Source organism: Pan paniscus, chromosome 1 (assembly GCF_029289425.2).
Source record: "Pan paniscus chromosome 1, NHGRI_mPanPan1-v2.0_pri, whole genome shotgun sequence".
Lineage (NCBI taxonomy): Eukaryota > Metazoa > Chordata > Mammalia > Primates > Hominidae > Pan > Pan paniscus.
In genome coordinates, this window is record NC_073249.2 from 174,630,790 (window position 1) to 174,645,891 (window position 15,102).

Sequence of the window (15,102 nt, forward strand, 5' to 3'; positions counted from 1 at the left end):
TATTGCTGTTTTTATTTGGACTAAGGAACCCACCCTCAGACCTTCAGTCTTTTGGCCAGAGTTTGGGTAAAATGAGAACTGGATATGTCAACTCCTGATCCAGTAAGTCAATGATAAAAGTCCAGTTTCTCAAGAGGAGACAGACGATGCTCTATGTTGGAGAAAAAGACCTGTCCTTCTCTATCCCCTAAAGGATGAGAAAGCAAAGCCAAACTCAATACCTCCCAAAGATGACCTACCTAAGTCAAATTCTGTATCTAAAGATGCATGGGATCCTCTAGACCACCTTCCCCTGCCTACCCCTCCACCCTAAGTGGAACACTCAGTCCTTCCCCTCCCTACCCCTCCACCCCAAGCTGAACACTCAGTTCCTCCCCCATATAACCCTGCCCCATGGGCCTTGCCGCCCCACATCCCCACTGGACAGCCACCTGAACATGCCCCTTCCTCAGGAAAGCTCCAATGGGAAATAGAACAATGCCAAAGGAAAACTTTCCTTTCCTCCCTTCCTCAAAGAAGTCTACCCCAACCCTTTTTCCCTTAAGGGAAGTACCACTAGGAGGAGGGGATATTGGCTTTGTAAATGCCCCCTTAACTAGTTCAGAGGTTAGAAATCTAAAAAAGGAACTCAAACCACTGTTAGACGACCCTTTTGGAGTCGCAGATCAAATTGGACAATTTCTGGAGCCACAACTGTACACTTGGGCTGAATTAATGTCTATCCTAGGTATTCTCTTCTCAGGAAAGGAAAGAACCATGATCTTCAGGGCTGCCATGATAGTCTGGGAGCGCAAACACCCTCCTGTTCAAAATGTCCTTGCAGCAGAGCATAAATTCCTGGCCCAGGACCCTCAGTGGGATAACAATAATGAAGCCCACTGAGAAAACATGAGAGATCTCAGGGACATGATAATTAAAGGGATTTGGGAATCAGCTCCTTGAACCCTAATGTTTCCTGATCATTTAATGTACAACAAGGGAAAGATGAAGGGCCCATAGAATTCTTAGACTTAAGGAACAGATAAGAAAATATGCAGGTTTAGACATAGAGGACCCACTGGGACAAGGAATGTTAAAGCTCCACTTTGTCACCAATAGTTGGCCGGACATTACAAAAAAAATACAAAAGATAGAAAATTGGAAAGACCATCCCATAGAGGAACTTTTAAGAGGCCCAAAAGGTGTATGTAGAGAGGGATGAGGAAAGGCAGAAGCAAAAGGCAAAGATTATGCCTGTCCACCCTACAACAGGGAACTCTTCAACAGGGAGCCCAGGAAAATAGAACTTGTAGACCTTCTAAGCACCTGGCTGTCTGACCCCTATACAGGAAGCAAAGGGATGAAACCTGAGAGTCAGGGAACAAGGAGGGGGAGAAGGGAAAACAGATGTTTCTAGTGTGGAAAGCCAGGACATTTTAAGAGGGAATGTCCCGAATGGGAGAGGGAAAAGAAAGTCCTTCCACTCATGACATTTGAAGAAGAATAGCGGGGTCAGGTACTCTACATCTTCCATCTTGAGTCCCACCAAGAGCCCCTGATAAATTTAATGGTGGGATCCAAATCAGAGATAGTCACTTTCTTAGTCGATTCAGGAGCAGCTCGCTTTCCCTATGTTTTCTCCCATCAGGCTTAGCATGTTCAGCAGAAAACCATACTGTCTCAGGGTTTATAGGGGAAGGATTCAGGGCAAAAATTCTAGAGGAAACCAAAGTCAAATATAAGAATAAGTCGGCCACTACTAAGTTCTTATTAATTCCCAAAGCAGGAACTAATTTATTAGGAAGGGACTTAATGTTAAGGTTAGGCATAGGCCTATACGTTAATCAGGGAAAACTTACTTCCTTAAACCTGGTCACCACTTCGGAAGAAAGCCAAATCCATCCCGACATATGGTCAAAGGAAGGAAATCGAGGAAAGCTACAGGTTCCTCCAATCCATGCCAAATTAAAAACTACCAGGGAAGCAGTAAAAACAAAACAATACCCTATTCCCTTGGAAGCCAGGATAGGTTTAAAATGTATAATTGAAAGCCTTGTCCACGATGGACTCCTTGAACCCTGTATGCCCCCTTATAACACTCCAATATTGCCTGTAAGGAAGCCAGACAGGTCATCCCAGCTAGTGCAAGACCTCCAGGCTATTAATCAAATAGTTCAAACCGCCCACCCTGTTGTTCCCAATCCTTACACCATTGTCAGTAGAATCCCATACAACCACCAATGGTTCATGGTGATAGATTTAAAAGATGCCTTTTGGGCTTGCCCTTCAGCAGAAGATAGTCGGGACATGTTTGCCTTTGAGTAGGAGGACCCTGACTCTGGTAGAAAACAACAGTACTGATGGACAGTCTTGCCCCAAGGGTTTACAGAGTCCCCAGATCTATTTGGTCAAATATTTGAACAAGTTCTAGAAAATTTCTCCCTGCCTTCATCCATATGCCTTCTCCAGTATGTGGATGACCTGCTCATCTCAGGAGATAACAAGGATCAAGTAACAGCAATTTCAGTTAACTTCCTAAATTTCCTAAGGGAACAAGGGTTACAGGTCTCAAAGAATAAACTCCAATTCGTAGAACCTGAAGTGAAATACCTAGGACACCTAATCAGTAAAGGCAAACGAAAGATAGGACCCGAACAAATTGAAGGTATGGTATCTTTGCCTTTACCTGAAACAAAGCAGGAACTTAGGAAATTCTCAGGATTGGTTGGATATTGTCATCCGTGGATTAACTCTTATGCCTTAAAAATAAAGCCCCTATATCAAAAACTCACTCAAGAAAGACCAGACCCTATAAACCCTCCTTTGGACCCCATCAGAGATCCAACAGGTAGAAGAAATAAAACACCTACTTGTAACAGCCCCCATTCTGGCCTTGCCCTCCTTAGAACAGCCATTCCACCTTTTTGTTAATATAAGCAAAGGAGTGGCCTTAGGAGTACTCACCCACAAACACGGAGGCCACCAATGGCCCGTAGCCTTCCTGTCAAAAATCCTTGACCCCGTAACCCGTGGATGGCCCGAATGTGTCCAATCCATAGCAGCAACTGCCTTGCTAACAGAAGAAAGCAGGAAAATAACCTTTGGGGGAAACCTCATCATAAGTACCCCTCATCAAGTCAGAACTATTCTTAATCAGAAGGCAGAGAGATGGCTTACTGACTCAAGAATTTTAAAATATGAAGTTATCTTATTAGAGAGGGATGACCTAACACTAACCACTGACAATTCACTCAACCCCACTGCTTTCCTAACAGGAAATCCAAACCCAGAAGAATCTACGCATAAATGCTTAGATCTAATCAGTTCTCAAACTAGAGTCAGACTGGATCTAAGCAAAACCCCTTTCCAAACAGGGCATCACCTCTTTACAGATGGTTCCCCCCGGATCATTGAAGGAAAAAGGTACAACAGGTACTCCACAGTTGATGGGGAAATCCTCAAAGAGGTAGAGTCAGGAAGACTGCCAAATAACTGGTCTGCCCAAACATGTGAATTCTTTGCATTAAACCAAGCCTTAAAATCCCTGCAGAATCAAGAAGGAACTATTTACACTGACTCCAAGTATGCCTTCAGAGTAGTCCATACCTTTGGAAAAATCTGGACTGAACGAGGCTTCATCAATAGTAAGGGCCAAGATTTGGTCCACAAAGAATTAATTTTGCAAGTATTAGAAAATCTTCAGCTGCCAGAAGAAATTGCGGTTGTCCATGTCCCAGGACACCAAAAGAATCCATCTTTTGAAAGCCAGGGAAATAACCTTGCAGATCAAACAGCTAAGCAAGCTGCCTCTTCCGAAAAGGCACCCATTTTCCATCTATCCCTTTGTCTCCCCCTCCAGCTGCGATCCCCATCTTCTCCCACGTAGACCTTTCTCTAAAGAAAATAGGAGCTCAGGAGAGCCCAGAGGGAAAGCAGGCATTACCAGATGGAAGGGAAATGCTGTCTAAGCCCCTCATGAGGGAAATATTGTCACAGCTTCATCCAGGAACTCACTGGGGTCCTCAAGCTATGTGCAATGTAGCCCTCAGAGTCTATGGGTGTATAGAGTACTAGGCAAGTGGAAGATGGTTGCATCATGTGCAGAAAAACTAGTAAGGAAACCCTAAAGAAGCAGCCTCCCACGGGAAGAAACCCAGGGTTAAGGCCATTCCAAAGCATCCAAGTTGATTAAACTGAAATGCCCCCAATCGGCTGCCTCAAGTATTTACTAGTCATAGTAGACCATCTCACCCACTGGGTAGAAGCCATACCCTTCCCAAGCACAACTGCCAGTAATGTAGTCAAAGCACTGTTGGAACATATCATATCCAGGTTTGGACTAATAGAGAACACTGATTCAGACAATGAGACTCACTTCACTGCACACATCATTAAGGGGCTAACCCAAGCACTAGGAATAAAATGGGAATATCATACTCCCTGGCATCCACCTTCATCAGGGAGGGTAGAAAGAATTAATCAAACTCTAAAAAATCACCTAACCAAATTAATCTTGGAAATCCAGTTACCATGGACAAAATGCCTTCCCATTGCCTTACTAAGAATCCAAACTGCCCCTCAAAAAGATCTTGGCCTGGCAGGGTGTGGTGGCTCACACCTGTAATCCCAGCACTTTGGGAGGCCAAGGAGGGTGGATCACAAGGTCAGGAGTTCAAGACCAGCCTGGCCAATATGGTGAAACCCCATCTCTACTAAAAATACAAAAATTAGCCGGGCATGGTGGCTGGTGCCTGTAGTCCCAGCTACTCAGGAGGCCGAGGCAGGAGAATTGCTTGAACCTGGGAGGTGCAGGTTGCAGTGAGCCAAGATCACTGCACTCCAGCCCGGGCGACAGAGTAAGACTCTGTCACACACACACACACACACACACACACACACACACACACACACAAAAGATCTTGGCCTGAAATGCTCTACGGGCTGCCTTATCTAAATTCCACTACTGACCTTCCCACATTTGAAACAAAAGATCAGTTTCTAAAAATATATATATTTGGTCTGTCTTCCACCCTTTCCTCCCTCAGGACTCAAGGCCTCCTAGCGCAAACTCCACCCCTCGAATTCCCAATTCACCGACACCAGCCCAGAGATCACGTCCTTATCATATGTTGGAAAGAAGGAAAGCTTGAACCAACCTGGGAAGGACCTTATCTAATACTCCTAACCACTGAGACAGCAATCTGAACGGCCAAAAAAGCATGGACCCACCACACTGGGCTAAAAGGGGCCGCAACCATTGCAAAGTCATGGACCATCATTCCACGATCAATACCCTCCAAACTAACATTCAAAAAGGTTTAATCCGTCTTTTTATTCTTCCTTTAGCTACCCAAGGACACCTTATTATCAATGTAACCCGATGACCCTCCCCACAATTACATTCGATGCCTGTCTTGTCATACCCTGTGGAAACCTCCATAGTCAAAGACAGCTAGCTTCTTCAGAAAAGTACCTCTGCCCCCCATCCCCAGAAAAACCAGCACCACCCCCGACCCTTGCAATCAACGACCACAAGCCTTCCAGGGGTTATGTTATAGTTGGGGAGATATTATCTGGACCACGAAATATCAGGGCTGGACCTCCTCAGAGGGTCGCACCGCCCTAAAACTCTACCTCCACTTCACCAAAGGAACCACCCCCTCAAATTGCCAAAACCACCAGTGCAACCCAGTACTTCTCTCTATTCCTATCCCCACCTCCACTGACCCTATCCCCACTTTACAGCACTTTTATGGCCTAGGAGCAGATGTCACTGCAAAAGACCCTACAGGCATCTTTGAAATGAGGTTTGCTCCTCCTCCTCCATCTCCCCCCATTACCCGCTTCCCAAAACCACAAAAATCAAACCATTTCTCGCTTCATGCCTACTGACAAAACCAAAGTAGCTATAGTAGAAGTTAAGGATTTACAGCAAACCCTAGCCATAGAAACCAGTTATCAAGATGTAAATGCCTAGCTGGAATTGATTAAATATTCCATTCGCACCCTAAATAAAACAGATTGTTACGCTTGTGCAACAGGCAGGCCAGAAACCCAAACTGTTCCCCTCCCACTCGGATGGGCCAATCCATCAGGCAAAGACTGTATGGTAGCTCTCTTCCAGCACCCCACAGCCTGGGGAAACATGTCATGTGCCACTCACTCACTATTTTCCCCAAAGGTCAGGACCCCTATGGGACAGCCCCCAAGGGCCATTCAACTTCCAGCTCTCGATGCCAATTTTACCTTGTGTCTTTCACAACAAGGGGAAAATTTGACATTCCTTGGAAACCTGATGGGATGTAGTGGGCCTAAACCTTTTCAAGAGATAACCAATCAGTCAGCCCTAGTCCATCCCCGAGAGGATGTATGGTGGTATTGTGGGGGACCAATATTTGGTACACTGCCAAGCAACTGGAGTGGCACTTGTGCTCTCATTCAATTGGCCATGGCTTTCACCATGGCATTTCATCAGGAAGCAGGTAACCAGAAGAAAAAAAGAAGCCCCAATAAATGGGTCCTTTGACCCTCAAGTTTACATAGACAGCATCAGGGTCCTGCGGAGGGAACCAAATGAATTCAAAGCTCAAAACCAAATAGCCGCCAGGTTCGAGTCTATCTTATTCTGGTGGTCCACTATAAACAAAAACGTAGACTGGATAAATCACATATACTACAATCAACAGCAATTCATCAATTATACCAGAGATGCCATAAAAGGAATTGCTGAAACTAGGCCCCATCAGCCAGATGGTCTGGGAAAACAGAATAACCCTTGACATGGTGTTGGCCAAAAAAGGCAGAGTCTATGTCATGATCACGGTCCAGTGTTGTACTTTTATTCCTAATAATACAGACCCTGATGGGACAATCATAAAAGCCTTACAAGGCCTTACCACCCTAGCAAATCAATTAGCCAAAAACTCTGGAATAGACGACCCCTTTACAGGCCTAATGGAAAGGTGGTTTGGAAAATGGAAGGGACTCATGACCTCAATCTTTACTTCCCTTGCAATTGTTAAAGACGTACTCATCCTTGTCGGTTGCTGTATCATACCTTGTATTCGTGGGTTAACCCAAAGGCTCATAGAAGCAGCTCTCACAAAAACCTCCCCGACCTCTCCCCCTCCGTACTCAGATAAGCTCTTGCATCTTGATAATCAAGAAGAACAACAAAGCCAGATCCTGTTAAAGGAATCTGAAGATGAAGAACTGTAAGACAGAAGAGGGGAAATTGTTGGGACGACTTGAGTTCCTCTTCAAAGACTCAACTTCCTGGTCATAAGTTGTAAACAATCCTACCCCCGCTTCTGTTAAGTCCAACCATTTCTTCTTTACCCACCCCGCCCCTTCACAAATCTCACATTTACCCTGTTTGGAAAAGTTTAAGCCTTGGCCAGTTGGGATCAGCTTAGATTGTGCAATCCAACCCTAGCCAATAGGGAAAAGACACAGAAACAGGAACTGTGTTAGGGTTAAAAACCCCTTCCTTCCTTTGTTCGGTGTGCTCTTGCATTTGTAATAGGTGCAAGCAGCACCCTTCTGCAGAAGTAAAAGTGCCTTGCTGAGAAAATTTCTGTCTAAGTGCGGGTTTCTTTTGGCTACATCAAGCACTTGTTTCCAACACAGATATTGGGGGTTCACACCCTTAAATAATCTTAAGACTTGAAAAAAAACAACATGACTCCTAGTTAGGAAAAAGACAAGGATTCCTGTTCTACAAGAATACTTCCAGTTTTCTGCTGGAAATTATTGCTCTACATAATAACTTATCTAAAAATACAAAATAAAATAACATAATTAAATTTACATTTCTGATTCCCCATCACCAAATTAGCTTTACTTGTTTAGCTCTTGCATGAGCTTAAATATTGCTCAAATCCATATTTTTTCTGAAATTACCTTTCTATGGTCAACGAACTCTAAAACGAAGGAGCCAGCACTGGGAGGGAAATTAACATTGTGACCATTGTGACACAAAATAACAGTGATTTTTAAATACCCTTTTCCTCTGAATTTAAGTCAAATCTTTTTGAAAAAAAGCATACTCCTGATTTAATAAGATACAATGTTATAAATGATGCAAGTAACATATATGCATCAGCATTATCTTCTATAGATCTCATTGGTTTCTCAAGTTCAATCTCTAAGAGAAATAAAAACATTTTCTTACCTTTTTCCCCTTACACACGTGATAAGGAACAGACTTCTCGGTGCTTACTCATGATGTCTGCTGCACCACCAGCCAGTCCTGCTGATTCAGTATGCTCTGTTTGATCCTAAAGGAAAAACACATTGCTCATTACACTTGCTGAAACAATAAGCCCTCATTTTCTTCATATAAATCTATCATAGCCAGACAAATGAAAGCAATAGGGCTGAAACAGTAAATACAATTATACCTTTGGATTCAAAGACCTGGCTTGCATACAAGGTAGCAACAGAGACATTTTATTGTCTGAAAGGCCAAAAGTTAAATGTTTCAATGAAGAAGAGTTTTTGCACGTTTATTTTCAATGGATAATGCAAAGTGAAACATCAACAGCAGGCACTTTCTACCCAATGACTTTAATTATGTTAATTCATAAGTATATAATTTGCCTTACAATAGGCCCTCCAAGAATCCAAAGCTAAGAAAACTGCTGCTTCACAAGAATGTCCTTCTAGTGCGATTTTTTTTCTATACACGTAGAATTCTTGAGTTTCACAAGTTTCCAGTTGTGATTTTTATTGCCAAACTGTTTTTTTTCTCCAAATGGAGTCTCTTGATTCCAGTCCTCCTCCAACTGCTTAGAAGCAATGGATCTATTAACCCAGTATTAACCTTCACTATCAGGTGTGCATGCAAAAGACAAAGGCTCTTCAAATATTACTTCCTTCTTGTGAAAATACGACAATATCCATTAAGTTATGGTAGCCCAACTATAACTGCTTAGAGACAATGTAAAATTCTTTAAGGGCCTAATTTAGCCTTGAACAAGATTAGTAGTTGAAGCTAATCAGAATAAAACTAAGACTATGAATATTATATTATCAGTATAAAATATTTAACACATAATCATAGTATTTTCAGAACACGTAAGTATCTTGGAGATAATTTAATGAACACTACTTAATTTTAAAGATAAACTGAGGCAGCAAGAAAAATTTCCTGACATTACAAATATTCTATTATCAGATGTGAAAATGATATGCTTAATAAAAAATAAGAGAATAAGTAAAAGGCCTAAAATTCAAGTTTCCAAGACCCAATAAAGAATAAAGAATGAAAATCACTGGTAAAAGATTTCCCTGTCTTGAGAACTAGAAAAATATGCACATGCTATGATATACTCTAAATGAGAAGAGCTACTGACACTAAGAAACAGATTTATATCTATTAAATAAAGGACTAAGTCATATCAGAAGTATGAAAGAATAAAAATACAAACCAAGGTCAAAATGAGAATGAAAGTAAAGTAACCACTCCTCTAATACCTAGCTAATTAAAGATTTTCTTAAACAAAATTAACTCTATAGATTCAAGGTCAAATCATATATATAGTTTTTCAATATGTGAGGCAAGTCCAATCATAGATAATTTTATATATCAACTTGACTGAGACATGGGGTACTCAAATTAAATACTATTTCTGGGTATGTCTGTGAGGGTGTTTCTGGATGAGCTAATCTCATTTGAATCAGTGTACTGAATAAAACAGATTGCCCTCCCCAGTGTGACCAGACATGATCCAATCCATTGAGGACGTGAATAAAATAAGGCTTGAGGAAGAGGGAATTCTCTCTGATTGGTTGAGCTGGGACATCAATCTTCTGCCCTCAGAATGGGACTTACATCATTGGCCCTCTAGTCTCAGAATGACACCACCAGCTTTCCTGGGTCTCCAGCTTGCAGACAGCAGATTGGGAAACTTCTCAGCCTCCATAAATGTGTGAGCCAATTCCTTATAATAAATTTAAACACACACACACACACACCCCTCCATATACTATTGGTTCTGTTTCTTTACAGAACCCTAATACAAATAATATTACAGGTTTTTCTATTGGAATTATATTCCAGTCTCAGCTGGCAAAGCCTCAACTCTAGCTAAATCCAACCATCCACCTACTACATACATTCCCCTAAGTAGCTGAAATCTGGCTGGTGGAAAATCAAACAAGACCACTAGTGGCTAGTCTCAACTTTACTATTTTATTTTATTTTATTTCATTATTTTTGAGATGGAGTCTCACTCAATCACCCAGGCTGGAATGTAATGGTGCAATCTTGGCTCACTGCAACATCCACCTCCCAGGTTCAAGAAGTTCTCGTGCCTCAGCCTCCTGAGTAGCTGGGATTACAGGCATCTGCCACCAGGCCCAGCTAATTTTTGTATGTTTAGTAGAGAAAGGGTTTCACTGTGTTACCCAGGCTGGTCTCAAACTACTGACCTCAAGAGATCTGCCTGCCTCGGCCTCCCAAAGTGCTGGGATTACAGGCATGAGGCACCGCGCCCGGCCACATTTATAACTTTACATTTTCCTTAATCTGCTTTCAACCTGCACCTCATCCCCTCCTGATATGCTTGGTATCCTTCAATTCAAAGTATCCTCTATTCAATTCTTCCAGAAAATAAACTTCTAGACCCCTGCAGGATGAAGGGGAAAGTTACTTGGCTACATAGGATTCTGCAAAACTAATCATTCTTTGTATCATATTCCAGCCAATCTACTTTCAGTACCACACCTCACCTAAGCCCTTAGAGAACCTTGGAGTCTCTATATCACAAATCTCTCTAAGGTGCTGTGGGGCTTCTCAACATATCTTCCTCCGCAGGCAAGCAGCTTATTGCGTCTTCAGTTTGAAGACCTTCACTCTTTCCATTTACTGAAACCTTTCATCCACTGTTATCTCCTCTTCTGTTCTTACTTCTTACCATTTTATGAGGGTTTCAAGAAAGAAAGAAAATAAATGGTGTGTGTGAGGAAGGGTCAATAAATCCTCTCTTTTTTTGAGACACAGTCTTGCTCTGTCGCCAGGCTGGAGTGCAGTGACACGATCTCAGCTCACTGCAACCTCCACCTCCCGGGTTCAAGCAATTCTCCTGCCTCAGACTCCTGAGTAGCTGGGACTACAGATGCACGCCACCAGGCCCGGCTAATTTTTTTGTATTTTAGTAGAGACAGGGTTTCACTATGTTGTCCAGGCTGGTCTCAAACTCCTGAGTTCAGGCAATCCGCCCACCTCAGCCTCCCAAAGTGCTAGGATTACAGACGTGAGCCACCGCACCTGGCCTCATCCTGTTTAATTGTAAGTCTCCATTCTTACCTTTGAGAAGTGACATACAATAAAATAAAATTATTGCATTCATTCTTAAAAGTAGACTTAAAGTTGCTAATGCCCTAATAAATAAAGAAATAGTTCAGAAAAATAAAGGAAGGGAAAGGGAGACACAGAGAGAAACCAACAAGCAATATGTAGTGAAAAGAAGAATTCCATCACCTCCCATGGAGAATATGCTTCTCAGATAAAGAGACAAATAACGCCAGTACTTTTTACCCAGAATGAGCATTACAGTAATGACTTATTCATTGCCTTTTGACATTACAGAATCATTTTTTGGAAGGAACAAAAGAAGTTTAGTAAATGGATAGATGGATAGGTATACAACATAAAACAGTACAAATGTCTTCAATACAGTTCAAGATACATGAGAGGAAAACAAAGAATTTCACAGAACTCCTCTAATATTCCACTCAAATGTCATCTCCCAATGTGAAATTAATAATTACAATAATTAATCACATAGTTCTCTGTGTTCCCATAATGTTTATATTTCACATTACATGTAATTTCTCTCTTTACAAAACGACTACACTAAACCATAAGTTCACCCAAGACAGGAAACCCTTTTTATTCAGCCTTTTATTCCAAGGCCCCAGCACAATTCTTTTCACATAGTAGTATTCAAAATATGTGGAATGATTTAATTATTTAATTAAGTATAGCATATAACACACTACCATGGCAAAGATTCCAAAGAAGTTCCTAATTTCATCACCCTCATCCCATTTCTACAACTGCCTTAGCTTAGGCCCTCATCAGTTCTCGCCTAGAGTGGTTCATATAGTTACCAAACTAGTGTTATTGCCTTCATTTCTCTATAAAATATATCCTTCATAATCTTAACTGAAATAGCTTTCTAAAATCATAAATCTGGCCAGGTGCAGTGGCTCACACCTTAATCCCAGCACTTTGGGAGGCCAAGGTGGGTGGCTCACTTGAGGCCAGGAGGGTTCAAAACCAGGCTGGCCAACATGGCAAGGCCCCATCTCTACTAAAAATACAAAAATTAGCCAGGCATAGTGGCATGTGCCTGTAGTCCCAGCTATTTGGGAGACTGAGGCAGGAGGACAACTTGAGCCTGGGAGGTGGAGGTTGCAGTGAGCTGTGATCATGACACTGCACTCCAGCCTGGGCAACAGAGTCAGACCTTGTCTCAAAAAAATAAATAAATAAAAATAAATGTTTTACTTTGAAATATAAAAACTGAAAAGCAAAGGGAATGGGAAAGATAAGGATCTAAAAAGATTATCTCCCTGGGATGTATAACAGAAGACTAAAATTTTAACTGTAATATGAAGGAACGTTAAAGAACCATCATTTAAAATTAAGAAACAAAGATTTTAGTTCTTACATAAACTTATAAGGAAAGGTGACAGGTATAAAGACGATGTTTAAAATATAAAATGCAAGAAATTCATAGGAATCTCTGATATGAACATGTTTATAACAGAAGAATTATTTGTGAGGGTGAAAATTTCCAAAATCCTGGCCATAGATTTTAAAAAAGAAAATAAAATGATGATATATTTGAAAATATTATCAGTTAAAGATGTTTCCTATCTTGGCTGTGATTAATACTATTCTCTGTAAACAAATTCAGTATCTGACCAGTAATCAAACTCTTAAATTTTATTTTATTTCTTAGAGATGGGGTCTCGCAGTGTTGACAAGGCTAGACTCAAACTCCTGGGCTCAAGTGTTCCTCCGGCCTCAGCCTCCTGAGGCTGGGAGTAGCTACGACTGCAGGTACACACCACTGTACCCGGCTCAGTAAAGAAACTTCTTAACATTTCTGCCAGAAAGTCTGACAAAGTGTTCAAACTCAACAGGTACAAAATCACATTCAATCTTCCAAGTCCTCTCTTTCTGTTCCCAATCTTAGTCTGAGCAGGGTTCTCAGGTAGGGATGGCAGATTGTATTTTTTTAAATGGCTGCTACTATATCTCCCATCCCACATGATTTTTTAATGTGATTGTGATGTAGCACCTGTGACTCAGGTGTCACAGTCACATTAAGAAGATAGTGTGGGATGGGTGATTTCAACTGAGTGGTGAAATCTATGTCTCCTTCCTCTAAACCTGGGCAGACATTCACAACTACCTCATCTAATGGAGTATAACAAAGGGGAAACTATGTAACTTCCAAGACCAGGTCATGAAAGGTAATACAGTTTCTGACCGCTCCTTTTGGGACACTCACTCTTGGAACCCAGTAACCATGCCAGAGAAACCACACGGAAAGCCCACATTTCGGTGATCTGCCCCATGAATCTCTACACATGTGAATGAGCAAGCCTCAAGATGACTCTAGCCCAGCCACTGTCTGACTACAACTGCATGAAAACCCTAAGAGAGAAATACCTGGCCAGGGGCGGTGGCTCACACCTGTAATCCCAGCACTTTGGGAGGCCAAGGTGGGCAGATCACCTGAGATCAGAAGTTCGAGAAGAACCTGGCCAACACGGCGAAACCCCGTCTCTACTAAAAATACAAAAATTAGCCCGCTGTGGTGGCAGGCACCTGTAGTCCCAGCTACTCGGGAGGCTGAGGCATGAGAATCTCCTGAACCCAGGAGGTGGAGGTTGCAGTGAGCCAAGATTGCACCACTGCACTCCAGCCTGGGCAACACAGTGAGACTATGTCTCAAAAAAAGAGAGAGAGAGAGAACCACCTAATTAAGTAAGCCCAATCAATCCCCAGAACCATGAGAGATAATTAAATTGTTATTTTAAACCACTACATTTTGGTGTAATTCAAATGGAACAGCAGGTTAGTAATCTGATAGTCTTCAAACCAATCTCATATAAACATTTTAAAGAGAAGAATAAAAACCTTAATAGGGACAGGGAAAAAAGATGACCCACTGATGGTAGCCACTCAATAAAACAAGCTTTGGGTCTCTTAGAGTACAGTTTAGGAAACAACTAATGTTACTCAGGCAAAAAGCGAGGTAAGAGAGGGGTTTTACTCCATCTACAGTAGCTTATCAAAGTTTTCCTCCAACCCACATACACTGCTACTAAGTAGAGTTCCAGTAAATGCATTTTTTCTGACTCATTAATGTTCCAGTGCCATTTTACTACTTATATATTGGCACCGCAGGAACTTACCTAGCAGCCAGCTCCTTAATGAGTAAGTGCATTATCATCCACTTGTCTCATAAACTCAGAAACTTAAGTACAATTCTAGATACTATCCTTTCCTCCCAACTCTACATTCAATCGAACATCAAGTCTTATCAATCTTACCTCTTAAATCTTTCAAATCCATCCACTTCTCTCCATTCCCACTGCCATATCCCATAATGCCTCCATCTTTCTGTTGCCTAGATTTTTGCAAGAATCCTAGTCTCCCTGCCCCGTTTTGTACCCATCTAGCCTATTCTCCACACAAATACAAAACCCAAATCTGATTGTATCATTTCCATACTTAACATCATTCAATGTCATCCTATTGCCCTTAGGATAAAGTCCATACTTCCATAACATAGCTGACAATGTTCTGTTCTGTTTGATTTGGTTTCTGCTTCTCTAGTATGACATCTTATTCTCTATTCTCAAATTCTTACTCTATGCAGTAGTCATCTTGATCAACACAAACCCTCAATTCTCAATCTTGCCTATTTTCCAAAACACACCTTCATACCAATACATGCTACAACATGAATGGACCTTGAAAACATTATGCTAAGTGAAAGAAGCCAGTCATAAACAACCACATATTATGTGGCTCTATTAATATGAAATGTCCAGAATAGGCACGTCCACAGAGACAGAAAGTGTATTAGTGTTGCC

At 41.6% G+C, this 15,102-nt stretch overlaps 1 protein-coding gene across 2 annotated transcripts in view; it reads right to left on the reverse strand.

Annotated features, from left to right (window-relative positions):
• The window catches only part of ZFYVE9 (zinc finger FYVE-type containing 9), a 210,680-nt gene that overhangs the window by 125,619 nt on the left and 69,959 nt on the right, over positions 1-15,102 (reverse strand). For both annotated transcript variants that reach the window (XM_034965193.3, XM_034965188.3), the window contains exon 2: positions 8,153-8,258. The gene's annotated coding sequence lies outside the window, so the exon portion shown is untranslated. The remainder of the gene's footprint in view (positions 1-8,152; positions 8,259-15,102) is intronic.